This window comes from Nyctibius grandis, chromosome 5, assembly GCF_013368605.1.
Source record: "Nyctibius grandis isolate bNycGra1 chromosome 5, bNycGra1.pri, whole genome shotgun sequence".
NCBI classification, from domain to species: domain Eukaryota; kingdom Metazoa; phylum Chordata; class Aves; order Nyctibiiformes; family Nyctibiidae; genus Nyctibius; species Nyctibius grandis.
In genome coordinates this window covers 9,856,667-9,870,555 of record NC_090662.1, presented here as the reverse complement: position 1 = coordinate 9,870,555, position 13,889 = coordinate 9,856,667, and the positions used below count along the sequence as shown (strand labels likewise).

Below are 13,889 nucleotides of genomic sequence, written 5' to 3'. Positions count from 1 at the left end.
TCCCCATCCACTTGGAAAAAAATAAATAAGAAAACAACAAAAAAACTCAATATATCACTGAAGTATGCTCAGATGTTACAGAACTTTTTAGCCTCTCTTCTTCTGCATGACATCTGCTTCTTGCAAGTCTCCTGATTCACTGACCAACTAGATTGGAAACCATTTAATTGTGGATATTTGTTTTGCTTTTAGACTGACCACATTAAAAGAAAATCTCACACGACTATTCTTTCCATTTATAATAACACAGGAAAAAAAATATGCAAAGGTGTACAAAAAGGATCCGTGTTACTGAATATATACAGCGTGAAATTCATGCAGTGCCGAAGGTCCTCATGAGTTACAGGTCTCCACGTACATATAAGCTCTAGAGCATGAATTTGTCTTTAGCCATATATATTCTGAACCCTTAGTCCTGCAAATTAAGGTTGCAAATAAATGCCTCTAATATACTGTGCTTAGTCTGACCAGTGAAGCTGACTATTAGGCAAACTGTTAGGTATCAGCAGAGCTCTGAACCTTAATCACATTTTCCAGTTACATTGCAAGGAAGTGTGATGATTTAGTTAAGGCCAGTATAATATTCTAGGCTTAAACACCACACCCATCACCCTGATAGTCAAATTGAGTCAATGATTCAACCCAGATGGGAATCCAGGTTCTTCTTGGCTTACTGTTATCTGTTCTGCCCATTAGGCTATATGACTTCCATAAATTATTTTGGAGTTCCCGTTAAAAGAAAATAAATCCACATGATGCTAAATGCTGCCTCCCAGCTGTAATGCAAACTGGAATTTTGGACCACAGCATTGCTCCCTGACTCATCCTGGATCCCCTCCATGTGACGCTGGATCCATCTAAACTGGGGAGAGTAGAATAGAAGGTTTGGGGGGGGGGAGGGGGGGGGGCGGCGGCTTTGTCTTTTTTTTTTTTAGTCACCCACTGTCAGATAACACGTGGATGTTCACACAGCATGTCTCTAGGATGTGAAAAATAACAATACCAGAGAGGGGTCTTTCTGAACACACAAGGATAGAAAGGAGAAGATAAAAGCACTAAAGATTTATACAGGGATAATTTAAACACTGACTCATTGCCATTGCTAAGTTTATAAAATACAGAAAACCCAGACAGAAATGTTGGGGCAGGGGGGAGATTGTGTTAAGTAGTACAACAGAGGTGCAGCACTATAAAAAAGATAAAAATAGCACACCCATAGAGCAAAAATTTGCTTCACAAGTAGTTTAAATACACCCACCATGCTTCACATCTCATGGGCATGGCTTTACTATGAGCTTCTCTGTTACTTGTTTGTAGTTGGAGAAAATCCAGAAAGCAAGGAAAACAAACACATCACACATTCGCTGCATCTATTTGGTTTAACAACACTCAGCACGCACCTTAAGCATTTTTCACGGGTTAAAAAGGCAATGGGCCAAATATAGCTCTGGCTATCCTGCAGGCTGCCTTGCCAGGAGACCGTGGTGGGAAAGCCTGCTTAACCAGCATGGAAGGATTCCCTCATGTAGGAAACCTCAAAGAGTATAGAGGTGGCTCAGTGGCCAATTCCAGCACTGGGGGTTTTAGCCAAAGAAATGCCTGCATGTGCTGGGAATTCAGCTGATTCCCAGCTGATGAATCAGCCTCTCTGGAGCCACAGGTAACTGGTATGTCTACATTGCAGCGGGGCACAGCAAAGAGATACCCGAGGTTACAACTTCGGTATTCTTAACAGCAAAAAAAAGAATGAGAGAAAAAACAAAGCAGGGATTCAAAAAGAATCCAGAAATACATCATTATTTTGACCACCCTAAGCTGACAGCATGCTCACAGAGTGACTCTGAATGATTATGACCTTCTGCAAATCAAGCTGTAAAAATCCTGACTACGTGGGACATTTGCACCTCCACTTGTTCTGCGATAGAACATGGAAAGAGATGCTGACTAGGACCAGATAAGGGACAGGTTTTGTTGAGGGTGTTTCATTCTTTGGCTTCACTTTTTAATACCTTGGTGTTTACTTTGCTAATTTACTTAATTATCATTATTTAATCTCTGAGCAATAATGATGCAGTAGCTTCATATGTTTCAAAGGGCTCTTTCCCAATTTATTTACATCTATTTCTATTTAATAGTCTAGCTTAATTAAAACTTTTTTTTCCTAGGGTCTTGTTTCATTTAATTCAATTGCAAAATCCCAATAGAGTTTCAAGGGTGCAGTATAATTTGCATAATGAACACAGTAGTATCGACAGTGAAAATATCACCTCTCAGAAAAAAAACAAAAACCCAAACCATTGAGAAGAAGAGTGAGACTGGGGCTATTACAGTGTTTTGGAAAGTCAGCTGATGGCACAACCTGCAGCTGGAGAGAAGCAGGCAAAGGCTGGTATGTGAGAGTGGGGTCCAGAAGAGGTATCACTCTTCAAGGGAATCTGACAGCAGCTACCCACCAAGCCAAAGCTGAGGGCAGGAATTCAACTGAAAATTATATCTTGCTGAGACTTAGTCACCTTACTCAGCGCTACCAGTAGGCGCTTCTCTGTTCCTGGGATTATTGTCCTAAAAGCATCTTATACCAGCTCTTGTAATTGCAGTTGTTCTTGTATTTTGAGACACGGCAGAGGATGCTGGTGAAGCTGCTATTTCCATTTCTGGTTAAAGCACTCCATGGGCAGAGCCCACATACTGACTGTGGGAGACTTTGGCTCAAAATGATTCTGCCTGGTTTGGAGCTCATCTCTCTGTGCTTCACCACTGCACCTAACAGGGAGTCTGCTCTGTTCCCCGTCCCCTGAGAATCCCTGTTGGATTGATCCAGTGGTAAGAAGAGGGAAAGTAAATTTAGTTCCTGGATCTCAGGCTAGTCTGGATGTCTAAGCCAAAATAAAGTTCAAATAAAAGTGAAGCCAAGCTGCTCAGCCTGATCAAGGCTAAAATGTGTCTATTTATGAAGCATCCCAGAGCAGGACTTGTCTTGGAAGCTTTAAGAAAAAGAGGTGTGACACCCACAGAATATGGACGCCTCTGTTTGACAGTAGGATTACAATTATGGATTAAAATACCCAAATTCCTCTTTAGAAATCTATTTAGACATCCAGCTTTCACAGATTTCGTAAAGACCTTGGCCCTTACATACCTTGCAGGAGATGATGAGTAGTGCATTTCTGGATCAGGCCCATAATAAGCTAAACAGACCAATTAAAAGGCAAAGATTAAACTCGCATCAACTATACTAATGAGGGTTTGAAAAACAGTATTAAAATATCGTGCCAGATAGTAAATTGCCTCCTAATAGTTAACAGTGAAATCAAGTTTCTTTACCTGTTTCCTAGATCTGCAAGTAAGCAGTAAAAAAAGAAAAAGTGACATGCTAAAATTCTTGCAAAAGTTCTTGCCTGCATCTTCATGGCCTCTGTCAGAGCCACAGATGCAGTGTTTAGCTGCTGCATTCTCAGCAAAGCACTCTCTGCTTATGGTCAGACTGCCCCATTGATCTCTATTGTTCTTAAAGAAGTTTTCCCAATTCAAATCACAGTGAAGCTCTTTTTGAGGAAACATAGGTGGCTGCTTTGTGCTTCTTCAGTACACAGTCACCAATTACCTAACACGCTCAGGAATGTTTCCTTTCTAGAAGAAACAACTTTCATTTTGTAATATTCACTGCAAAACAAGGAGCTTTACCACCCTCTGTATTATTGAGCAAAGAAAAGTAGAGGTTGTCAGAGTGAGAAGATGAATAATCTCATTTCACTGAGCACCCCAGGCCAACCAGGTGCTCTGCAGCTCCTGGTGATGGACACCTTCAGCAGAGTCGCACTCATGGCAATGCTGGAGGACTATGTGAAAGGAAGGAATTTTGCCACCGTTCCAGCACGCAACAGTTTTGCTGATGAACGTGGGCTGGTTATGCCCATGCTGCCCTTCCCATTGCCCTGAAACACCTATGCAAAGCAGAAGCAGGCGCAGGGGTGCCGGGGCTGAGGGAACGAAACACCTCTCCCTCTGCCCGCACTGCACCCACCTCCCCAGCCTTTAACTCCCGCTCACCAAAACTGTTGCCTCCTCGCCCCTGACCCCCCCCCCCCCCCAAACCCACCTCTGCTGCGCTCCCAGGGCTGAGCCGAGGGATTTTTCCCAAGCCAGCGCCCCTCACCGCGGCTTCCAACCTCCTCGATGACAGCAAGGCAGGTGGCCCCGGGACCGCCGCCAGCTGCCGGGTGCCGGTACCCGCTCCGCGGTAGCCCCGCCGGCTGTCGGAGCAGAGGCGAGCGCAGGGTCCGGGACAAGCCGGGGGAACCCCACGCACTTTTCCACCCCCCCTCCCCTCCACCCCTTCTCCACGGCGGCGGAAAAGTGCTCGGACGCGGTGCGGAGCGGCGCAAAGTGAGGGGCTACCCCGCGGGGGCTGCCTGGTACCTGCCGGGGAGCCGGAGCGGCGGCGAGGTGCGGGGCGAGGCCGATGCGGGGCCGGGGCCGGTGGCCGGGTTTTGGAGGCGTTGCGAGCGGGGCGGGCTCCTCCCCGGCGGCGGCGGCGGCGGAGGGTCTCGCTCCTTCTGCGCGGAGTGTCAGACTTTCCCCCGGCTCCCCTCCCTCCATCCCCGCCACCCCTTTCCACTCCCTCGCACGCACATGCACACCCCCTCCAGCAAATGGGCTGCTGCGTGTGCGTGTGCGTGAGCCAGCTCAGACACACACCCACCGCTGCTCCCGGTCACAGCCCCGGACACCAGGAAACATTAACTCCGTGAAGAGTAGCGGAGTGCACGGACAGACACACAAGCACACACAGTGACCGTGGCAGCAATATGCCCACCCTGCTGAGACCGGGCACAGCGTTACCCTGCGCTCAAGTACTTTCCCCTGGACCACAGACCTCTCCTGTGCTGCCGGCTCACACACCTGTAAGTTTGCACAGGGACATTCCAACCTATCATTGTGACCACCCAGCACAGGTGCTGGTCCAGATCATGTCTAAAGCAGCCTCAGGTGCACTCACATTATTCTTGTGACATGTTTCCACTGGGGCTGAACTGCTGGTCACCAGCTGGTAGACTGGGAGTGACAAAAAAAGGCAGCTCGCCACACTTACTGATAAGGAGAAAGCAGTTGGGCAATGGCCCAGCGCTATGGGTTGGTGCACATTTCGGAGTAGCCCACGTGCAAAATTGTAGCTGCCAGGGTTACATTTGCCTTTGCATATATTTGTTTTGCCCGTGGAATGTGCTACATCGGTGGTTCTCCAGCTTTCGCATGCTGCAGACCACTTCCTAAGAGAGAATTTCTCTCCTGGACCAGCCCACTCCCACACCAAACCCTTCTCTCCAACATATTTCCTTCTGTGGTTGCCCGAGGAAGAGCCTTTCTGCCCACAGGCTGAGAGCCATTGAACACATGGCACAGATAATATCAGACACTTCCAGACAAGACACACTAGGGCTCTTTCAAAAACTGTGTTTCCCTTAGTGAGGAGCTCAGATTGAAAGTCTTCAGCTGGCGACTCGGTTGCAGAACAGACCCCAACTGTTGCTTCCATGAAATAACAGCAGAACCAAACAAGTCCAGGGGAATATATTGGAGTTTCCACCATGTTACCCACCTCAGCAGAACTTCTTCCTCACCTACCATTCACAGAAGTCAGATGGGTGGTCTGGGTATCCAGGACAGGATCTAAACATGAGGGTTTTTTTAAGTTTACCGAAAGCCAGCTTTACACTTTTTCATCTAGATTTTTGAAACAGTTTGTTACTACAGTACCAAGCTGATGTTGTTTTTATAAACTTTGTACACACAGGTACACAGTCTCTTCTTGTCTACATATGTCTTATATTCCCACAAAATAAACAGAGGAACACGAAGACAGGTTGTTTCATAGTAGCCATTGACTTCTGCTGTTTTACTGCCTTCAAAAGGAGATTTTTATACCTGATTTTCCACATTCATTTCATTATCATCAATAAAACTTTCCATTGCTTTAATCCCTTGATGGCACTGTTTAATGAAAACATCGATGTAATTGGTATGATGTAGATTAGAGCCCACTTTCTGTTTTAGAATCTTGGGGAATGATTCTTGCGCTTTACCTTGTTCCCAGATACTCACTGAACACCACAGGCACTTTGCTGATAACCAGCTTATGCACCAGAAGCTCAAGAAATAGAAAATGAGGAGAAGGCTGATGGAAGGAAAATCCCTGTTGAATTTTGAAGCATTCATTAGAACTACAGAATTGGGCTTTGATGTATTCTGAAAACATGAATCCTGGTAAAAAGAAAATGTGCTGAAAAGTGCTTCTTGCTTCATGTACTGAAGATGTTTCAGAGTGCTGTGAAAAAGAAATCAGTATGTATGTCCCCTTTTCTCATCTGTGGAACCAGTCTGCAGTCTCTGTGAAATGTAAAAGAAATGGTTTCAGAAATGGTTTTATTTTAGTAGCTACTTTTTCTTCTTGCAAATCATGAGAACACATATTTTTGGTGGAATAAATAGCAGAAGATTCATCTTTCAAGAATTATAGAAACGAATTTGTGAAATAATTAAACTCTTAATTTCTTGAAGTGGAAAGAAACAAGAAAAAAAGATGCCCTCTTGTGGCTGTTTGCTGAATGAAAACTGAGAAAGTTCATAAAATTTCTGTGCAAACAGCACAGAATGAACGTGCCTTTTTGTTCCTTGTTACTAAGGCTGTAAAACAAGGTTACATAAGGTCATATCATGGTCACAGGCTAAGGAGACATTCACCATCTGTATAGTATCATTTAAAATGATCAGTTGATGTGTTCCTTGGCATTGTATTTTAAACCACTGTTCAGAAAATCCTGGAGTAGATAAGTACAGCTTCTCTGGGAGACATTAGAAGGAATTTTATCTTTCTGACTGTCTGAATTAATGCTACCTCTTTGAGTGACCTTTTTGGTCAGTACTGCATTTACCCCTTATAAGGTATTCAAAATGTCCCAAAATTTACAGGAATTTCTGCCAAATTTACAGAAATTGTCTGAAGTTTTAGTAGGAAGAGAAGTGTTCCTTTCAACGTTTTGAAGATGTGATGATTATAATGATGGTGATGACGATGACCTTATTTTTCCTGCAGAAAGGACACTGACTATTGGGTGGAAGAAATATTCCAGAAAAATGAATTTGAAAAGTGTTTTTTTCTCCTTTGTTGTCTTTTTTAGCTAATTTGGGGGTCCCTTAAGACCAAATTCCACACCCAGTGCCCTGGGCAACTGTTCAGATTTCCTGTAAGGCTGAGTGGCTCATAAAAGAGCAGAAGTTGAACATCAGATATCTGCATTTTTCTTTTCTCATAGAACAATAATACAAGCATGAATTAAATGACGAAATAGACCTTTAGCAAATAATTAAAATTAGGAAGAGAGGTAAGCTGTTTTTGTTACTTTCTACTTCCTTCTTTTTCTCCTTGATTGTAAGTCTGAACAGTGTTCAGATACTGTAATGGAAAACTGGCATATTCAGAGAAAACTATTTTAATCTGAGAGAAATTGTCAAAGCAGATAGATGGTCTCTTAGTAAAGGCTGCATGAGAAACATGAGACAGCAGCATGCTGCCACACTATAGGCATTTATCTTTCTGCTGAGCGTTATTATTCCTTCTGTAAGTAGTGACAGAAATGCCTGCAACACTATACAATGCAATAATGTTGCTTAAATCTCTTAAGGAGGGAGACTGTTTTCCAAACGCAAGGATAGTGTGCCTAGTGAATCTTTTCCAATCGAACAACTATGCATTTGGTGTCTTTGAGGTCCTTCATGAGAAGATCCTGTAACTCATGTCCAACTCTGAAAATTTTCAAAGGAACCTCCCACTCTCTACTGACAAGACCAAGAAATTGGGTGTTGACTTACAAACCTGGACGGCTTGAAGTCTGGCAGTGCTTATTCCCAACCACCCATCCCTACCTCTGCTCCCAGCAGCAGACATGAAAGTGTCAAACACAGAGCTACTTCTGTATCTGGCATGTTAAATAAAGCCTTTTCATCTGCTGGATTGCAAACTGACACAGTGAAGGAGCTGCTGTGTGTGCAGTTGAGCTCCTCTTCCACAAGTAGGGAAGCCTTTGGAAGGATGAGGTGGGGAGCAATCAGCTGGGGGCAGAAACAACCTCATCCAGTCAACCCCAAGTACCTGTATTTGTGATTCAGCCATCAAAAGTGCCTCCTTGGGGAGGACTGGGTCACTAAGCACCTACAACTACTGTGCAAGCATATTGGCAGACTGGGTCCCACACAATACAGTCAAATTCAGACTCCAACACTGTCCCAAGAATCTGAATCAATATTCTCTGAAGACAGTAGATTTACTGCCACCGACAATAATGGGACCTGCACTGATTGGTGAGGCACTATATAGAGGAGAGAATTATATACATATATATGTCACAGAGTTACTAAAACTCAGGTGTTTTAAAAAAGACAGGTAAGAAACAGAATAGTATTAGTGAGATGTTGAATTTCCCCCATGTAGGCCGTAAGGAGGTAATGGCAATAGACAGAGTTTGTCCATTGTCCTGTGCTGATTCAGCTAGGCTGACCTTTGGGGGTCTCCAGAGAAGGCAAGGGACTCTGCTCACTCCCTCTCCCACCAGTTTGAGAAGAGGAGAATCTGTTCTACTCCAGTGTCAATAATCATAATGCCGATTTCATGTCTTCTCCCATCCCAACAAGCCTCAAAGCCACAGTCGGAATCTTCTCCTTTCTTTTCTTTATAGTACAACTTGGAGACATCCTTGACATTGCAGTTGTAATCTGATTTATTTTAACAGTATTTCTTCTTAAATAGCTTTTTGTTTTGTTTTTTTCCTTTAGGATAAATATATGCAGATCATCACAGAGAACCAGGCATCTGTATTGCATCTTTATTCCCACTGCACTCTATGCTTAAGGAACATAAAGTTTCAAACACTGACTAAGCTTGCAAACCCTTACTGACAAGGGTTTCTCTAGGCCCTTTAATTTTATTTTTTACCTGATCATCCCAAGTTCTACCTGATCTAAAGCACTAAGAACAAGAAGCAGTCAGAGCAGAGAGAAGAGATCAAGGGTCCTTCAGTCTAAAAGTTTGTGAAGATGTTCAGCATGCACTGTATATGTATCAGGAGAAATCCTGCTGAGGGTTAGAGTGCATGAAGGGGGGCATTTGTAGCCCCTACAGCTCCCAAATAAGAGCAGATTTCACTTTATTTGTTGCTGTAAGATGTAAGAGATAATGTCTCCACTGAGCTGATGTTCCAAAAAAAGGGAAACTTTTATAAAAGGTGCAGCGAAAAGTCTAAGATATTACTTCTAAGGGGACAAAACCTTCCTTAGAAGTATTAGGTAAAAGTAGAATATCCAGCGTTGTCTTGTTGCCAAATTCCTGGCTAATCATCAAAACCTAGTCGTAAAGGATCTGATTGGAGTTCACAATGTTTAAGTTTGTTCAGCACGTCACAGGGTTAGGTACAAATTAAGCAATGTCACATCCCAGGTACCGTCTTCTCAGTATTTAGTCCCTGTCCTCTCAAGACTTCAGCTGTCTCATGAAGCGCCTACAATTTCCATTGACTTTAGCTCAAGCTTTGGTGCACAATGCATGTGGGATCTGGCCCAAATATGGTGAGAAGAACAAAAATTTTGTCTACAGACCATGGCTGGGATATGAATTCAGTCCCTACAAAATAAATAGCATGACAAGAAAAAGGTTTTTTGTATTTCCACTTATGTCCTGGGTAGGAAAAGAAAGCAACTCCTGAGAGCTCACAGTTCTATGTATTTTATGAGTCAGACAAGAAATTAATTTCCATGAAAAATTAACTGAAGCTCATTTTCGTGCTTTGTAAAAGTTACATTTCTGTATTTCTAAGGAAGGGCATTTCTACCTCCTGTTTCTACTTCTCATGAAACCAGTGGTTGAACTAATTGGTTTAAGGCATTATCCTGCTCTTACTGAATGGCAATGACTGCTGTATAGATTTATTGACTTCATCACCAAGCAGGGGAGGATAAGAATAAAATCAGCTCTGAACTGTGTCCAGAGAACTCCAGTTACTCTCAGCAGTGGCTGTAGCAATAATAAAAAAAAGCCCTCATTTTAATAAAACATGAGTGCTATTACAAGAAATTATTCCACGTATTTTCTTATCTCAGAACACATGATATCTAGTTCTGTTTATCCTTAGCATGAACAAATCTTTGTTAATGCCCGAAAGTCACTTTTTTTCTAGTGAAAATATGTACTTGTGGTTAACAGAAGACAAACATCCAAGCAATGTTTCTATAGATAGAAATGTTCTTTCTGGCTCTAAAAGATAGTTTTGTCCAAAACACACCCTATTTATTATTTATTCTTGGATATTTTTGTTTCCTACCCAATTTAGGGGAAACCTTAACTCTAGGTGATCACTTTGCAAGGAAAATAGTCTTAAATGGAACCACATGCCTTAATGATTTACAGCATACATTACGTGGGCTCATGTTCACTGTCCTCAATAAATAGCTATTTTGGTTGTATTAAAAGATTGTCTCCCTTAAACTGTAAACATTAAATTTGTTATAGCTTCATCAGCGTGAACAGATTGTTGTTAGTAGCTTAAGATAATATACTACTGGCCAAGTCAGTACAAAATTCGTCTGGAAGATGGGAGTTATCAGCACTGTGAGAAAGATGAAAACAGTAACTTGGTACGGTATGTTTGTTTACACACTCCCTCTGTTCTGTGCTAGCATTGTGTTAAAATCCTTTAATGAAATACCTGTGCAACAGGTTTGAAGGAAATGGACTCTTAACTTGAAGATCACCCCGTCATTTCTAATGCAGACAGGCATATATTCATGGAAGTCATGCATTTTGGGAACTCTGGAGGGAAACATCAAAGGTATAAGCCTGGGTTTCTCTGTACAAGAAACCTAGCCTAGCCAAAAGAGGTTAGTGAGGCGCCTAAATCCCAGTAAATGGAAGCCAAATCCCAAAAGCTTAGCAAAATCCCTGCAGCACACATCATCATATTTTGAGTATCTCAACAATCCACAGTGAGCTACATCTTGAATTAGAAATGCATTTTGTGGGGAGCTGTTGGGAAAACACCAATACTATTTTCTTGTCTTTTTTTGCTTCACAGTTCAATGGCACTTTTTACAGGAGCACAACCCATTCTTGCCCACATGGTCAGGTGGGGATTTATAGCAGATGAACTGGTTTCTGTGGGAGCTGTACCCCCCTCACCCATTACTGTGGTTCTGGTCCATACAATGAAGTGAGTCCTTCTTGCATACCACTGCCCTTTACACCATAACTGCATCCAGGTTTGATCGGTTCTTTCCACAAGTAGCTCAGCTGACTGGTGTACGGATTCCAGGCTTTGCTCATCAAAAATGTATGCACTCAAATTTGCAAATAAACTTATTTCCTATAACCTAGACTTCTAATCATAGAAGATCCTTATGCAGTCAAGTGAGATAGATACCAATCTCCTTCTATGATGATGCATCCCATTCTTCAGACAACAAACACAACTTTTTCCTTAGTGCTTTCTATATCTCTCCTTTGACTGCAGAGGGAGCCTACATGTCTATTTCTAAATGTCTAATGTTAAGTGAGTGAAACCCACCCTGAAGTAGTACAGCTGAAGCCAACATAATTACATTCAAAGTGTTTTCAGGATCAAGTCCAGAGGTTATAGAGGACTCTGTTATGAAAGGTGCTATTCATCTCAGCATTATAACCTGGAAACAGAGTGACCACATGTTGGTGTTCCTTGTTGAACAAAATTACCTTCAGAGTCTGACAGAAAGATATTTTATTCAAACTAAACAAATAGATTTTTAATTAATTTTGTTTATTTCTCCTTTCAGTATAAATCATTTATTTGGTTTTATACTAGATTTAATTCAGTTTACATCAGCAACATTTCTAGATGTGGCTATGCCTGGCTGCCATTCAGTCTTCAGGGCTATGGTTTAAAAAATTCAAAAAACAAAAAAAGAAAAACAAACTAATAAGTTTAGCATCATTGAAACCATGTGCATCTATATAAAGTGCTTATATATTCAGTGGCTCTATCAGCTGAGAAGACTGTAACTTGAACTCAAACGTGAAGGATCCCAGTGCATTCGAGAGTCAGCATTTGATGTTGTGGTTTGGGCAGATATCTTCTGTCCTAGCAAACCGCAAATGTGAAGTGAAATGTGGTGTATAGATTGGTTTGGTTAGCTAGCTCTAACATTTTCTCTTTCAAACTTTCTCCTTTTAGTAAATGAGGGCTTTTGTCATTGATTACAATGAAAGTAGAACCTGAATCCATAGAAAAGAATCTGCAGTAAATGAATGCTTTTGAAAACAGACTTGCACATCAAGTGTATTTATATATGGAAAGCTGCTTTATCTACCAAGTCAATGCATAGCTCCAGATTCTTTAATTTCACAAAGAAATGTAAGTAAAAGTAACAGAAAACAAAAATAGTGCTTTAGATTAAAAAGGAAGACTGCAGTTTTTACAAATCAGGTACTTTTCAACAGTTTTGTTCAGCATAGAAAAAATTATCAGTTTAATTTTTCCATGGTTAAATATTGATTAGATTTGCAGCAGGGAAAAAGGGAAATTAAGCTTAACTAATACCTTCTCTCACTGATACCAATAGACATATTTCTATAATTTATTGTTATTTATTCATTATTGCAGTCTAAGCTACTTAACAGTTACACATTAGTGTCAGTCAGATGAGAAGACTTAGTTTATGTAGAGAAAGACTTGAAGGCCAAAACTACAATTTGATCACTTATCTTTGAGCTGACTCAGGAATTCCTGTGGGTGATCTCTGAGCTCAACCTTCAAGCTCAGGTTGAGCTAGAACAGACACATAAGAAAAAATGCCAGTCCTGAGCTAAGTAGCTACAAGGAAGAGAAATCCATGGAGAAATTGTTCCAATGGTTAATAACCATGATCATTATCAAGATTACTGATTTTTAAAGTAGTGTTAGAGCAAACTGCACTGTAGCAGTATGTTTTGTCATCCTGATTTTTGAAAGGCAAAGGTACAACAGCAAATTATTTTGGCATGTTAAGGTCTCTGAATACACAAGACCTTGTAGACCATTCACCTGACATGAATGTATCGTCGGCAAAACCAAGAAGCAGAGCAGATCCAGATGTATGTTGAGGACCTCCAGGCTATGCCTAAGCAGTACTAAAAAGCCTGGTAGCTTCTAGTTTTACCTGGGAGTATTTACATCTAACCTATACTTTAATGTCAAAAGGGATCAAAGAATCACACTGCGCTGTTTGTAAAGTTATTTGTTGAGAAAGATAAAAAAAACATAATTAAAAATCTTGGCTTCAATAGAAAATAATAAAACATAAATAAAAAGAATGAGGGAAACGAAGTGATTGTTCACAATAGAAGCATGTGCAAGGTCTTAAAGAGCGAGGTCATAACAGAGAGTACTACTGCCAGAATCACTCTGTATTGCAGCAACCCTTTTCTAGAGGAGAACAAAAAATGACATAAAGGAGGAACATTCTCATTAAATAAGGCATTTTAAGAAAATACTGGTGAAAGTACACTTTTGTTTCCTCACTTCCTATTATTCATTTTGTGACCTCTTTTCTTCTGTTCCTCTCTTTGGGATATTCCTTGGTCATGCAGAAAGCTCAACCATGCAAGTGTGAGCCAAAAGTAAGGCATTAATTATGATCCAGTCACATGAGACTACCAATTAGTCCATGAAGGGAAATAGGCACCTCCAGAGAATATGTGATCCTGTTCTAGAGAGGTCAGATGACTTCTTCTTTGGAGGACCCCCACAAAGGCAACCTATGGTGACTAGTTCATTGTCAGAACTTTAATCTTCAGAAATGTAAAATCGGTGAGATGACTCTCACCCATAACT

The 13,889-nt window shown here is 41.5% G+C and overlaps 1 protein-coding gene across 2 annotated transcripts in view; it reads right to left on the bottom strand.

Annotated features, from left to right (window-relative positions):
* The window catches only part of SEMA3D (semaphorin 3D), a 152,625-nt gene extending 148,079 nt beyond the window's left edge, over nt 1-4,546 (bottom strand). Inside the window, exon 1 of one of the 2 annotated variants that reach the window (XM_068400482.1) lies at nt 4,420-4,546. The gene's annotated coding sequence lies outside the window, so the exon portion shown is untranslated. Of the gene's footprint in view, nt 1-4,099; nt 4,246-4,419 lie in introns of those variants that run through there. The other variant, XM_068400483.1, reaches the window with a different exon arrangement.
* Nucleotides 4,547-13,889: the final 9,343 nt, after the last annotated feature.